Source organism: Gallus gallus, chromosome Z (genome assembly GCF_016699485.2).
Source record: "Gallus gallus isolate bGalGal1 chromosome Z, bGalGal1.mat.broiler.GRCg7b, whole genome shotgun sequence".
Taxonomy (NCBI): Eukaryota; Metazoa; Chordata; class Aves; order Galliformes; family Phasianidae; genus Gallus; species Gallus gallus.
The window spans coordinates 17,838,415-17,853,428 of NC_052572.1; the positions used below are offsets into that span (position 1 = coordinate 17,838,415).

Here is a 15,014-nt window from a genome sequence, read left to right on the forward strand (position 1 = left end):
CCGTCGTACTTTATCTAGAATTGGGTGAGGAAGCGAGTTTCCCCTTTGTTTCAGATGCTTTCATGGGATGGAAAGGAGAAATATTATCTTCACAAATATCAGTTCTTGACCTGTAAATGTACCTCTGTTACTGTGTTAAATATTCACACAAAAACATGTAGCTGGAAACTGCCAGTCTGTCCTCCAAACTTGGAAGCCTGCATGTCAAACACATAGTTCTTTGTCTGCTTCTTACTCTAGAAAACATAACATGGAGTTATGGGAGAGAGTTAACATAGCACCACATAAATTATGAAAAGTCTGGAGAACTCCTCCTGTGAGGGGGCTGAGAGGCCGGGGCTGTTCAACCTGGAGAAGAGAGGGCTTGAATGAGATCTGATCTTATCAATATCTACTTCACTTAGGAGTAGGAGAAAGAGTGTGCAAAGAGCATGGAGCCAGGCTCTTTATAGGGCTGCCCAGTGCCAGGACACAACAGGACACAGAAGGTTCCCTCTAAACACCACAGAACACTTTGGCACTGTGTGGGGGATGGAACAATAGCACAGATTTCCCAGAGAAATTGTGAACTGTGCCTGGGACTGCCAGCTAGCAGTACTATGCCACAGAGGTGTGTCTTATCATGGCTGTTGGGGTTTTAAAGTGCAGTGCCTAATTTAGCCCTATTCCTATACACAAGACATAGAAAACTCCTTGTTAACTCCTTTCAGCACTTAATCCGTAGTATATGTAGTTTAAGCCATACGTTCTTTTTAATCAGAAATAGCTCTAGCTTGATATCTGTGAGGATGTAGGTTTTCTGAGATGCTTCTGCCTATTTCCGATTGTGCGGATGCCATGGGCCAGCTACAGCCATGAGAGCCCACAGAGATGTCTTCAGTACACTCATCTTTTCAAAGGCATTGAGTAACTAACATTGGTTCCAAGCATGGCTTAAGAGGCCCATTTAGGTCACAGGTTTCTGAAGGGTTGCTCTCCATTCCCATAGCACACTGCTCTCCTGGTTATTTTCTTGGCATTTTCTGAGGCCTGTGAGCAGAGTACCTCTGCTGAAAGTGTATTTTGTCATCCTGTATTGCCACTGCCTTGAAACATCTTCTCAGACCTGTCTCATAGGCAAGAAATATGATTGGTGAGGTGTGGTGTGGTGTGGTGATAGAACTGGTGTGGTGATTCAGAAACAACACAGTTGATTTTCCTCAGACTCCTCATCATGAATGATGAGATACCTCCAGCAAACAGACGTATAGAGATAGAAGAGCGGAAAGTCAACACAACTTCACCAAGATGGGCCAGAAAGGAAAATGGGTCAAGTGAGAGAAGCTGAGATTCTGAAACTTTGTCATTTCATAGAATCATAGAATCATAGAATTGCAAGGTTGGAAAGGACCTTCCCCAAACAGGGGAGTGAAAAATGGTGTTCTCTCATCCTCACCCCATGAACAAATACATTTGCTTCTAAAAGTGCTACTGAAATGCCTATGTCTGACTTTACTGTTAGCATTCATTACAAAGTTTCTGTGCTGGCATAAAATATTTGGACTTCTTCAAAACAAAGACATTCTGTTGTCCCCTGTGACTGCCGATAGTCTTATGAGCCAGGGCTGATTATTGATATCTCATGATGATTCATGGGTCTTTGACTCCGAGACTTTGTTTAGTGTGCTTTCAAGAATGCACACAACTAAGTCCATTATTCACTCACTGTTCAGAGGTGTTTCATACTACCAAACTGCTCTATCCTTCTTCTGGGTCAGGACTATCATTTGTTTTTCTTGTAAGTGTTTGTGTCTGTAAGCATTTCTGGAGGTGGGATGTTTCCTGTACAAGACTTCCATGAAAGTCAGAAAATTATGGAGACCAAATAGCAGATAGTCTAAAACAATGGGACATCTAGTGAAGGTTCTGCCCTTCAGAACAAAGAATATATCTTCATTAAGCCCCCCTAAAATGAAAGCATTATGCTGTATTCAGCTTTTCATTTACTGGAATATCACTAAACTGTTGCAAATCCAAAATGAAACCTCAGAAGTCACTTGGTCTAGACAAAAATAACTGAGGAAAAGAAGAAGGCAACTGCACTGTTAATTTAAAATGACACCTGATACAAATTTCAACTCTTTATTGAAAGAAAAAGTGTTGCTGGGATATTTAGCCTGAGGATCCCATCAAATCTACTGTTTCGTGCAAAGCTTTGAAAAGCCAGTCAACATCTCAGGCTGGAAAGTGATGAGAATAGATGCAAAACGTACTGTACTTTCAACTCATGACGTGCCAGTATTCTGCTGACACAGAGGAAGGCTGCTGTGCTAGGATGGAGCTATGCCGCTACGCCACTATGCCACTCTTCTAGTCAGTAGAAGAGATGGCTGACAGCAATCCCAGCAAGGGTAGAACACTGCTCTCAGCCACAGATAGTTAATTGCAGGAGATGCTGGTATTTTGCAGGCCACCACCAGTGCTGTGGAAAAATGTGCTGCCCGCAGTGTGTAATAATTTAACGCTGTTTCTTAATGCGAATCAGGCACATCTAGACTTCTGGCGTGAGCTGGGGTTCTCACACAAGGTCTATTCTGAGCTCTCATTGCAGCGAAATAAGAGCTGTGCATATGTCAGTGTATTAAAGGTTCTGTGTGCTATGAAACCCGGTTGAGAAAGTTTCTCACAAGGCTCCTTATGCTTTTGGATTTGGAAATCCAGAAATCCTTCGAGGGCACAACAGTTGGGTGAGAAGTGTGGCTTTGATTTCTGCTGACAAGTAATAGGAGTTTAAGCCAAATTTACCTCTCTTTAAAGCATAACTCAGCATTTTTCTGTTCATTCTTGTTATTTCTATGCTTCAGAAGAGCACCAAATCAAAGACCAGAGCCACAGAATTATAAATACTTACTTTACTTATGAAAAGTAAAATATTTCCAATAAGTAGAAAGTGGCTGCTGAGATACTGCAGTACAGATCACAAATAACAGAGTATAATTGTATCACATACTGATTTCATTGATCGAATCGTAGAACCATAGAATCATTGAATGGTGTGGGTTGGAAGGGACCTCAAAGGTCAACCCCATTCCAACCTCCTTCATGGGAGGGGCTGCCCCCCACCAGCTCAGGCAGCCCAGGGCCCCGTCCAACCTGGTCTTTAGCACCTCCAGAGATGGGGCACCACAGCTTCTCTGGGCTGCCTGTGCCAGTGCCTCACCGCCCTCTGAGTAAAGAATTTAATCCTAACATTTAACCTAAATTTTCCCTCTTTTAGTTTAAAGTTATTCCCCCTTGTCCTAATGTGTCAGTTTTTTTAAATAATGGCAGGAAAATGGAGACTTGCTCTTGTCAGAATAGCTCTATACACATCATGAAGATGTTGGTAGTAAGAAGATGGAAAAGTAAAAGACTTCTCATGGGTTATTACTGCCTAGATCTGCAACTCTTCCATGGAGAGACAATTACACAATTGGATAAAGAATGAGATGAAATAGTTAATCCAATACCAGCATTATCTAGAATTACCAATTAGTTACAATGATTTATAAAACAGTTTGTATTTGGCCTGACAAATAAAGAATAATTTTTCTCAGAGTAAAGTTAATTTAAAAAAAAGAATCATCTTAAGTCCTTGAAAACTCTCGTGAAGGTAACCATTTGGCCAGAAAAGCAATGCTGCTGTGAAGACTAGATTTTAATTAAAAATACACATATATATTTGCATTCCAACTAATTTCTTCCCCAGTGTTGCTCAGTTCTCAGGCAAGAAGGAGAACAACCACATGTAATTGTAGACATGTTAGTCAACAGCCCTAAGAAAAGTTCAGTTTTCAACTACACCCATTTAACAGCCTTTGAGGATCAGAATAAACTTAGGACTTCATTTTGCAGTGTTTAAATGCCATTTTTAATGAGTCTGGTGCAATCAGCAGTACACTGTTCTTGTTGTTCTGTACTGTCTCCTTGGCTTATGCATCTGAAAGCTGTCAATGTGCTGAAGCTGCTCCTGTAAGAGTTCAAACTAAATGAATTAATGCACACTAAGAAGCAATGTGTATTGTTATTCACTGCTGCAGTTTTCAATGATCATTTCAATTGCAATGAGGACCAGAACATGGCCACTTTATCATGTGAGCCAGGAAGAAGTTAGCAATTATTTGTTTCCAAAATCTGATGAACAGTGAATAGTTAGACCAGCAGGATTTTGTCAGATAGTCAAAACACAATATCAAACCACTAATAGGACTATAGCTGCCAGATGTGCTATTGCACAATACCGTACACAATTTTATCAAAAAAATCTCATAAACTGGATACTTTTAGATTTAAAACAGTAGCTTCCACAATACAAAATGCCACACATATTTCTAGTGAGAAAACTTAGGCATGATGTAAATATCTGTACCAATCCATAGCAGAAGACATTGACAGCTGTAGGGTCTGCCATCTGAAAATGTTCTCTTGTTAACATAGCAATCATCTAAGTCTCACCTAAATCCTCCCAGAAATATGCAATTATAGCAAGAGAGAGAGAAGAAATCAAGCATGCTGACTTCTGTTTGAATTCCAGTTATTGTTACAACCTCGATCCAGTTACAACTTTGATTTCCTATCCATGGTTACAGGAGAAAAGAAGCTGTACCATACACCTCTTCTACTGAAATTACATAAAAGAATATTCCACCCGGGCTCTTTGTAAGCAGTGGAACGTGAGTCCATCTAGACAGTTGCTCATGGGACATCTGAACAGGAACAGGGAGAAAAATTGAGTCATAGTAGGCAGATTGATAAACAAAGATTTAAAAGTCATTGTTTCAGGAGACACAGTGCAAGAGCTCAGCTCCCTCCCAGGAATCTATGCAGATAGTACTTATGCAGAAGATAACCCCAGCTGACCTTTCTGGCATTCAAAGGGTAATAGATTTGCTGAGATGAACCAGTAAATAGAGACAATATTTCCAGTGTTTCAGTCAAAAAATCTCCCAGTTGACACCATCACTACTGTCCTTCTTCATCTTATGTAGCCATGGCAGAAGCACACAGAGTAAGACCGGCTGCGAGAAAATGTTGTGCTGCTTTTGTTCAAGCTCCACTACCTCCCTCTTTCATTGAATCTGAACAATATCTTGTTCTACACCCGTCTGCTGGGGGATGGGAAAAGCAATTAACCTTTAAAACTTTGGTGCCATAGTGTAATAGGTGTCCCTTTTCTCCCTTCATGGCCATTCCAACTGCATGCTATTAAAATCTCTTTAGTACCCCAGTACTTATTTCTAACATTGCAATCCAAATGGTTTCAGAGACAGGTAAGAATCCCAATGCAAGCCATGTCATTTTTTCTTATTTGTTTGCAAACCACAAGCACTTTAAAGTAGAGGAATTAACAGTTAACTGCCTTATATTGCCTAGGATATTGCTTTTATCAGATTTAAGACAATGCATATTTCATTTCAACATAATTATCTGAACTCTGTCTGAAAACAGGAAACCACTAGTTTTCTTACATACTCAAAGAATAAACATATTTCCCTCTGAAAGAAAAAAGTGCATACATATTGCTCAACCTCAGCTGTATCCCCAGTCACAAGACCACCATATGCCTTTTATATTTTTATTGCTCTTTTTTTTTTTTTTTTTTTTGTATTTTTGGGAAATGCCCAACATAAACGCTTCCATCCTTGCTTTGGTGGGGTTTTGAAGTGATGAAAGCTGACTTGACGGACTTCTGTGTAATGGGCAAATTAACAAGACCTCACCGCAGAAACTTCTGGTCTACTATAAATGTAAGGGTGCCCATAGTGCTGTATTAATAACCGGTACTTGATATGAAGGTAAACAGAAGCTTCCTGACTCTGAGATCCTCTCCAGAAAGCAGTTTCTGTGGGAGCTGAGCATACTGAACAAAAGGAATACTTGGTTTCTTAACACTGCACTATCACAGTTCTGCTGTCCCTTGCTGAACAAAAGAGGTTCAAGGAAAGAATATCAGTAAAAAATTTCCAGAAGATACCAAACATTGCTGTCTCCCTAATGCAGGTGATGCAGAAACATCTGAATGCAATTGCTAGCTTGGAGTGGCTTCATGAACTAGTCCTACAAGCACACCTTCACTTTGAGCAGGTGCATGGGGACATCCTACCACAGCATGTGTGGGGCTTGCGGGCCCAGCTAATGAGTTGAAGGCAGTGGTAGCTGACATCTACAGCACCTCATATTATCCTTTAAGAGCAAGTTCTGGAAAGTCATTATACATTGTAGGGGGAAATAGAGATGCCCTCGTCATGAGTGTAAATATCATAAGTACCATGTCTACCTTATGCCATTGCTCACACTCTAGCATCACTGCAGCTCATAACAATTGCATTTCAGTATTATACAAAGCTGCTCATTAGAAGGTCTCAAGAGCAAAATAGTGTTATGTATATCCAGGCATGAGGGACTAAAGAAACTGATCCACACTGTCAGAGTCAGGAGTAGAGTCAGTAGAGTTTGTTTCACGCAACCCTCACTTGCTGCTTAGCCACATCACACTCATCACCTGGGAGTTAGCCACTTGTGGCAGAAAGCTGCAGAATCCACGTGCACACTTAGAGTTATTACCTATATCCTTCCTTTCTCACTGAAACTTCCAAAATATGCCAGTCAATTGACAGATGATAAAACTTTACTTAAGAGTGTTTTTCCATGGTTTAACAATGCCTTATCTCTGGTTTACAGTTCCCTACCTTGGCTTATTGAGAAAGGTGCTTACAGCAACCCTTCATGGAAACCCTGACTGCTTCCTCCCACTCAGAACTAGGAGCACCTTGAAGATGAAACTGCAAAGTCCCTTAGATAATGTGCACCAATGTTTTCATTGTGAGGGGCGAGGAGCAGGTTCCCAGGTCCTTACCACATTCCCTTTCCTCTTCTGAAAAAGGGATGTGAGTCCAGATGGGTAGGACGGGACATCTCAGATGGGTCAGCTGCCAGGATAGAAAAGATCAAACCACCCCAGTCTCATCAGATGTTTCCCTGGTGCACTCTTTTGGTGTGCAGGATTCGTAGGCCGCATGCCTGCCTGCTCAGTCTGCTTCCCTGCTCTGCCAGTATTCTCCCCAGCCCCACTTTTCCTTCTGTTTTCCTGTTATTTTACCACCTAATGCAACTTCCCCTTCTGCATGGGAGGGCAAACCACACATCTGAGGAGACAATTGCTTCCTACAGTTTAGCTCACTCAAGTGGGCAAACAGTCCTTTGCAGAAAGGGTATTTCAATACTTGCCATGCCTATGCCAAAATACTTGAGCAGATTTTCGCATCCTCTCTAACAAACTAATTATGTTGCTGGAGCCTGTTACTGTTGTTCTCAGTGAAGTCATGTAATAAAGTAGATAATTGATGCCATAGAAGTGGCAAATGTCCTGTGTGCTATTCACCTGCCCTTCCTGCCCTAGGAAGGATGTGGGTTAATCTTGAGAGGAAAGACATCAGATCAGTTCTGTTTCTTTTTTCTTTCAAAATCAGCTGCTAAGTGAAATAACAAAGTGTGCACAGGAATACTAACAGAGCTTTGTTTTTCCTCTTTGCGAAACGCCAGCAGCTGCTTAGTGTTTTACAGAGCAAGATAAGCAATGTGACATTTGTGGCCATTCACATGCATTGATTTGTTTTCATTTATTTTGCTCTCTACTGAATTTCTTAGTGCTTTGGGGCTGGAAACATGCCCAAAGTATATAAAAATGATGAAATTGCTAGGAAGAAAATAAAATCAAGTAAACAAATTGTGAGTTAATTGTTCTTCTATAAAGTGGCTTTGCTGACAAGAGAATTAGAGCAAGATGATCTTGGCAAGCAGGATGTTGTGTTAGCTGCATAAACTTCTTCTGTGCTCATGTGCAGCCTCTAATAATAGTCTAATTTACAGGTTCAAAAGATGATTTTTTTTTTTTAACTGAACATCATTTAGACAAAAATCTTTCAGTATTCCAAATCAGCTTTTCTATTTACTTTGCAACTATCTCCCGGTCTTCTTAATTTTCCAGAGACTTTTTTCTTTTGAGTTTCATTTAGTTGCTTTCTTTTCCAGAATAGACCTATTCTCCCTTTGAGATATACTTTACTATAGATTGTTTAAAAAATAATTAAAGATTAAAAGAGGGAAATGAGAGAGCTCGATGACACATCTTTAATCATAGCTTGACTTTTCTTGTAAATTTATTGAGACCTCCTGTCTTGTAGTTGGCATTTCTTGCACAGAATCTCCTTCACCACAACTCCACTTCCGCAAGTGAGGGAAAGATACATAATGAGGCCTTCTAACTAAAATCACTTCCAGAGTCAAATTATCAGTGCCCTGAAATGTCACATTAATAACAGATGCACATTCTCCAAATCATTTCAGCATGTATTTCAGTATGTATTGTACATTAAGGAAAGTGGAGTTGAGAGAAACCTAAAGAGATGCCATCCCCTTCTCTTCTTCCCTTTCCCTTATTTCTCTGTCCCTCCTGGGGAGAAAAGTCAATGCAGAATGCATCCTCACTTCTCCCATGCCAGACTACTCACATTGTAGCTGTATGCATTTAGTCTTCATGCGGCAAATACCTAAGCACTTGCTACCTTGGGTCACACACAGAGGGCTCAAACTGTACTTCTTTTATCTCTGAAACAGTAAAACCAACATTTCTGTCTGTCACATAACCTATTTTCACCACAGTATGAGTCACTGGAATTAGAGTGGGCTGGAGACCAAAAACAAGAAGGAAAGATTTGCTGCAATGTTCGCAAATAAAAGAGAAGCCGAAATTGGTCTAACTTCTGAAGAGTACACTTGCAAGGGATTAGGCAATCACTGACTTTCATGGAAATGCTTCGGCAGCTCTATTTCACAAATGCCCCACACAAGATGAAATGGACTCATACTGGCCAAACAGCCATGGGGAGAGTGTAGCTCCCAGTTCGTTTATCCTTAGCACAGAAATCTGTTTACAGGGATATAAACTGAAGATGTTTCCAGTAATGCTGCCCTCAGCAATGAAAGAACTGCAGAGCACCAGTCTTCACTGAAGCCCACTTGCTGCATCCCAGTTAATGGACTTTCTAAGCTCTGTTTATAAAATTCCTTTTTATTTGAGTATTGCTGCTCAATGGGCATTACATTTTGTGGGAATTATTGTTCTAGAGGTAAGACCGTGACAATGTTTGTGGTCAACTTTTGTGCTCATGTTTCGCAACACCACTTGAAGCATGTCAAAATAAGGCAAGGATACCTATCAACATTATACCAAGCATGAACTTATTGATAAAAAAAACAAAAAACAAAAAACCACAATGTGAACTGTTTTTTTATTTCATGTACTGTACACACTGCCCATTGTGTATCCAAGAAAGAGGAGGACCTACATTTTGATTAATTTGACCCAGCCTAGATGACATTCTTCAAAAAAGAATCTGTGCTTTTGACAGTTTCTACTGTGGCCATATAAGATGCTGTGGTCAGTATATGGTTCTGTCATGGTAGTGAACAGAGATCCTTCAGTGTGGGAGCTCTTCTGTGAAAACTGGCTGAGACAGTTGGGCTTGTTCAGCTTTAAGAAGGCTCCATGGAGACCACACTGTGGTCTTTCAGTACCTAAAGTGGCCTATAGGAAATCTGGAGAGACACTCCTTAACAGAGAATGCAGTGATAGGACAAGGGGTAATGGTTTAAAACTAAAAGAGTGTAGATTGAGATTAGACATTTGGAAGAAATTCTTTATTTTAAGAGTGGTGAGGTACAGGCTTCCCAGAGAAGCTGAGGATGTCCCTTCCATGGAGGTGTCCAAGGCCAGTTTGGATGGGACACTGAGCAGCCTGATCCAGTGGGTGGCAACCCTGCAGATGGGAGGAGGATTGAAGCTAGGTGATCTTTAAGATACCTTAGAACCCAAGCCATTCTGTAATTTATTCAATGATTCTTTACTTCTATGTGTTTCCATCTTGATAACAAATAAGATGCAGAATTTATTTGACCTACTGTTAGGAAAAGACGGACTACATAAGAAAAAAAACAAACCAACCATGCACAAGTGTGAATCTTAATTGCCCAGGAAGATGGCTTTAATCTTATTATATTAAAACTGTATTTTGGTATCATTCTGGTAACCATGACTTAACAATGAATAATTGATAGCCCCTTTTCTAGGTTAAATTATTACTAGAAAATTCATCTGCTTTTGATTTCCCCTTTTCTTGAAAGAAGGGGTCATCTCTCTGTTAACACATTTTGGACACAACATTTCTATAATCTTGAAAACCTCCCAAGACTATGAGGTGGATCATCATTTTCTAATAAATTAGCCTCCCCATAGAAATTTTTACAGAAACAGAACTTCTATATTATGGTATATTCTTGTGTAAATACATGGTGTAAGCTGGTAATGCCTGAAAGCAACATGCAAACACAACTTTCATGTTTACCTACCAACTTGTTTGTTCTTAGACTCCCAAGTCCCAAGTCTAGGACTGTTATTTATTTAGGGCTGAGTCTGTTGCAGCCCTATATTCTAGTGAGAGTTCTTAAACTCTGAGAAATAGAAATGGAAATGAAGGTTGTAGATGCCACTTCTGCCTGAGACTCGATGCTAGTACAGTGTAACATATTCCAAACCATCAGCCTGAGCCGAGGTGAGGCCAATTCTCAAGGGAAAAAATAAAGGGCTGGTATGTCTCTGCACAGGGCCAATGGAGGAGACAGCAAGAAGTCCCCTACCAAGCTAACTTTCTTCACCTGTTCTGGATGAGGACAGACATCCCAGCACTGGAGAAAGTGAGTTGTTCTGAAATACAGAGACAGTAACTGCTCAGAAGAGATGGCATATAGGGAAATGGTTTATCTGGCATTTTTGACACAGACATGCCAAGTCTGGTGCCTTTGCTCCTCTTACTTGGAGAGCTACTGTGTGCCCTATGCTGATGAAGATGTGTCCATCCTCTCCTGGCAGAGAATATGTGCTCTTAACAATATCCCAGCTGCTCAGAAGACAGGCTAAAATAAATAATTTTTTTATGACATCTAAGAGGTAACTTGGTTTTTCTACTCTTTCACAGTCTTTTGACTTCTTCTTCACCCTTTTTGTCCACTTTCAACTCCATGCAATATTGTTCTTGTTAAAGTGCAGTTCACAGGATTTTCTAACAAGAGTGATAAAAACTAGTGTCTACAATTAAATTTAAATCAATTAAGAGATTATTAGGCTTTATATACAAAACCAGTGCTTGAGTTCATAATGATTCATTCACGATTCTACATGCATCCAAATTAGAAGTAGAAACATGAAGTATGGAGAACAATTTGTTGATGACTAATGGAGAGTAACATTTTGCTGCTACAAAAGAAAACTTTTAATGTCATCATAGCTTCAGATAGGCTTCACATACCTACAACTCTTAAGGTGAAGCTTGCCATGGAGTGAATTACATGTTGAAAATTAGGTGAGAGACAGGTGAAAGAACCTGGAAAGAATCATCTGGCTATGTCAATAGATTTCCATTAATTATTTTACTGAATTTTAATACATATGCATTTGGCCATTGTACTGTCACTACATCTATTATTATTGTTGTTGTTATTGTTAGTATTACTATTTAGTAAGACTGATTTTTGAATAAAGTCTTCTGGAGTGTAAAGACTCCGTTGGAGAAGGATTCGTGTTACCTAATGCTGGACATCTCTGTTGAAGTCTGCCTTAGAGGTAGTCTATACTAGGCTTACATTATAGATAATGGAGAAGGCACAAATAGGGTGTGATTAATTTCATCATGAAGTGGACATCTAAAATAAGTTCATTGAGTCACACCCAAGAAATGTTTTTAATGACTATAATGTTCCTGGTTGCTAAAGCAAGACCAGCTTGTAAGATACTCTGGAAGGGCAGATAAGAAGAGAAACAGCCACTAAACCCTAATAAATCCAATTCAAAGGAAGTCTTCAAATGCAAAGGTTAAGCTGAGAGAAAGTTGTCTTTATGAACTTGCAGATAACAAAATTAGCAAGGCAGAAAGAGGTGAATTGCCTCTATTCTTCTCAAAAGAAAGTTTAAGAAAAGTTCTTAACAATTATTCGTATATCAGTACAATTTACTAATTTGATTAAGACTTACATGGGAAGTGACCTCACTGTGAGTATCTGCACATTCCTTCCATGGTTACTGACATTTCTTGTGGGGGTCTGGAATGAGCAGAGCTTTGGAGAATGTGATCTCTTTCCCCTCATCAAACTGATAAATTGGAGGCAACCTTCTGAATGTTCATCACAGAAACTAGAGGAATGAAAACAGTTCAGGGGATTTCCATGAAAATTACCTTCCTGTTGAATAGGAATTGAAAAAATAGGAATGTCTAAAAGGATTTCCAAGTAGAGAGTAGTGTAAAAACACATGGAAATACAGGCTCAGTGATAGAGCAAACAGATCACCTCACTGTTGTGTTATGTTTCTAGTTTTTTCTTTCCTGGGTAGCTAAGGTAAAGAAAAATGACACATTGCATTAGAAGTGGAAAATGTTATTCTAAGGCCGGCTTGAGCCTTTAATGTACAAGGCCTCTGTTTTATCTGAAAGCAGAATGAAAATCTAACTGAAGAAACTTTGAAATTTTGAAACGGTGAAACTGAATTATTTTCTAGCTGCCTTGCTACATAAAATCCCCGTGCCAGGGGCAGGCAAAATGCTATGAACACAAGAACAGATTGCATTTAGGTGACCAGAAGGCCAGAAGAGTGTAATGAATAGCTTGTGTGAGCCAAGTGAAAAATAAGGGAGAGTTTTAAAGAAAAGTTACCTGTATTTGTTCCTCTCTTCTTCCCTTTGATGTCTGGATGATGTTTTGCCATACTAGAGGTGCAGGCCAAGACAGGCTCTTTTTCACAGGCTTCAGCAGAATATGTCTAGGCTCCACTTCATCTGTCTCTTTCATATACTAAAAAACACAACACCAAATGGATCCTGGTGCATCTGGACAACAGAAATACTACCTTCAAGAGCACTGTGTTGGATGGGTGTTCAGGGAAAACTCTGTGAATGAACACAGCAGAAACACAGAGACTCTGTTTGGGCATGCAGGGATGTACTTAGGAAAGCCAAAGCTTATCTGGAGTTGAAGTTGGTGAGGGAGGTGAAAGCCAACATGAAATGTTTCTCCAGATTCTTCAGCAGCAAAAGAAAGACTAGGGAAAATATGGGTTTGCTGCTGAGTGGAGAGATTGATCTGGTGACAAAAGACACAGAAAAGGACAAGGCAGTCAGGGCCTTCTACATCTTGATCTTTATTGGTAAGACCAGGCCTCCAAAACCAACAGGAAAGTCCAGAGTGAGGGAGACTTACCCCTGATGGAGAAGGATCAGGTTAGGGAACATTTACATAAGCTGAACATGCACAATATATGGTGTCTGTTGGGATACACCCACAACTGCTAAGAAGGCTGAATGACATCATCATAGAGTCACTCCTGGAAGGGTAATGGTAATAGACAGAGGTTCCCATAGACTGGAAGAAAGAAAATATCATTCCCATCTTAAAGAATGGCAAGGAGGATCTGAGAAAAAACAAGTCAGTCTGTCTTACCTTGATCACCGGGAAAGTGATAGAACAAATGATGCTGGAATTGTTTCCAGACATATGAAGAACAACAAGTCAAATGGGAGCAGTCACCATGATTTTATGCAGGGGAAATCTTTCTTGGCAAACCTGATAGCCTTCTTCAGTGATTGGCTTGGTCAAGCCAGTCAGCAAGTCTGCAGATGATACGAAATTGGGAAGAGTGGCTAGTATGTTACACGGATGTGCTGCTGGGATAATACACTGAAAGAGGTTCCCAAAGAGGTTGTGAAGTCTTTATTCTCAGAGATATTCAAGCCTGACTGGACACAGTACTGTGCTGACTCCTCTTTGAGTAAGGGCGGTGAACTAGATGATCTCCAGAGATGTTTTCCAGGTTCAACAATTTGAGATTCTATAAAATAAACTGAAAAAACTGTACAAATGTCCTTTGGTTGTTGCTGGATTTTGCTTCCCACTAAAATTGCTTGGCACCTCCACTGCTAAAAGAGAAAAGTTTCTTACTTGGAATGGGTGCAGGTCATCTCATTCCTGGAAGGTGTGCGTGGGGTTCATCAGGATTTATTCAGTGTCAGCTTCTGAGAGCAAGTTTTGTTCACTTAATCCTTCCGTGGTATTGCCCCATTGCCTATGAACTCTCTGTAGTTTCAGAATATTCTTTATTTCTTCTGGCAAAAGAAGCCTTGATGTAGTTGATGAAGATATACCAGGACAATCCTGGTACAAGAAATAAAGAAGATTTTTCATTTCCCTAATTAGTTTACCAGCTGTGTAATGTCCACCAAAGCATTTTGATTAAGTCACTTGATAAATATCAGAATAATTTCAGAGCTTTTAAAAAAATGAGAAGACACACCTGGCAACGAAACTCTCAAAATCTAAAACAGGGTTAAAATTATGAGCTGTTATTTCAAAATCTGCCTACTCCCACTTGAGTAATGCAGATTTAGTGCCAAAAGAGGGGGATTAATAAGTTAAATGTGTAAAAAAGAAACCATTTAATAATTGTATATAAAAGGAATAATGAAGACATATTCGTTTACCTCACCCAGATTCCCAGTCAGAATTCTGCTTAGGCAAACAATTCGTGCATATTTAATGTAGAAATTTATTTCTCCCTCTTTTTCCTAATTATTTATGCCTAATCATATTCAGAATGCATAAGCATCCTTTTCCATAGACAAATCCATTTCCAATACCTCATCAGATTGGAGTTTCCACTGAGGCTAGCTGTAGTTTTCTAATACAATATTATTATATGTTAAGTTCAGCTGAAAAAAGCTACCGATACGAAATAAAACAGTTTAAGTCTTGATACTGTTCATCTACCAGGTAGCAAAATTTCATATGTGGTTGAGTCTGCTTTCAAGATGATCTAGTAATTAACAGAAACACATCCTTACATAAAAATATATTCTTCCCTGGACACAATCGTGGACAATCTGCCTTGGGTGTAC

General features: G+C 39.7%; 1 long non-coding RNA gene across 3 annotated transcripts in view; it reads right to left on the reverse strand.

The window, feature by feature from the left end:
• Positions 1 to 8,355: 8,355 nt before the first annotated feature.
• The window catches only part of LOC107051945, a 37,236-nt gene continuing 30,577 nt past the window's right edge, over positions 8,356 to 15,014 (reverse strand). For all 3 annotated transcript variants that reach the window (XR_005842985.2, XR_006932428.1, XR_006932427.1), the window contains 4 exons: positions 13,564 to 14,274; positions 12,781 to 12,918; positions 12,104 to 12,262; positions 8,356 to 9,836 (listed from right to left, as the gene is read on the reverse strand). This is a non-coding gene — a long non-coding RNA (uncharacterized LOC107051945). The remainder of the gene's footprint in view (positions 9,837 to 12,103; positions 12,263 to 12,780; positions 12,919 to 13,563; positions 14,275 to 15,014) is intronic.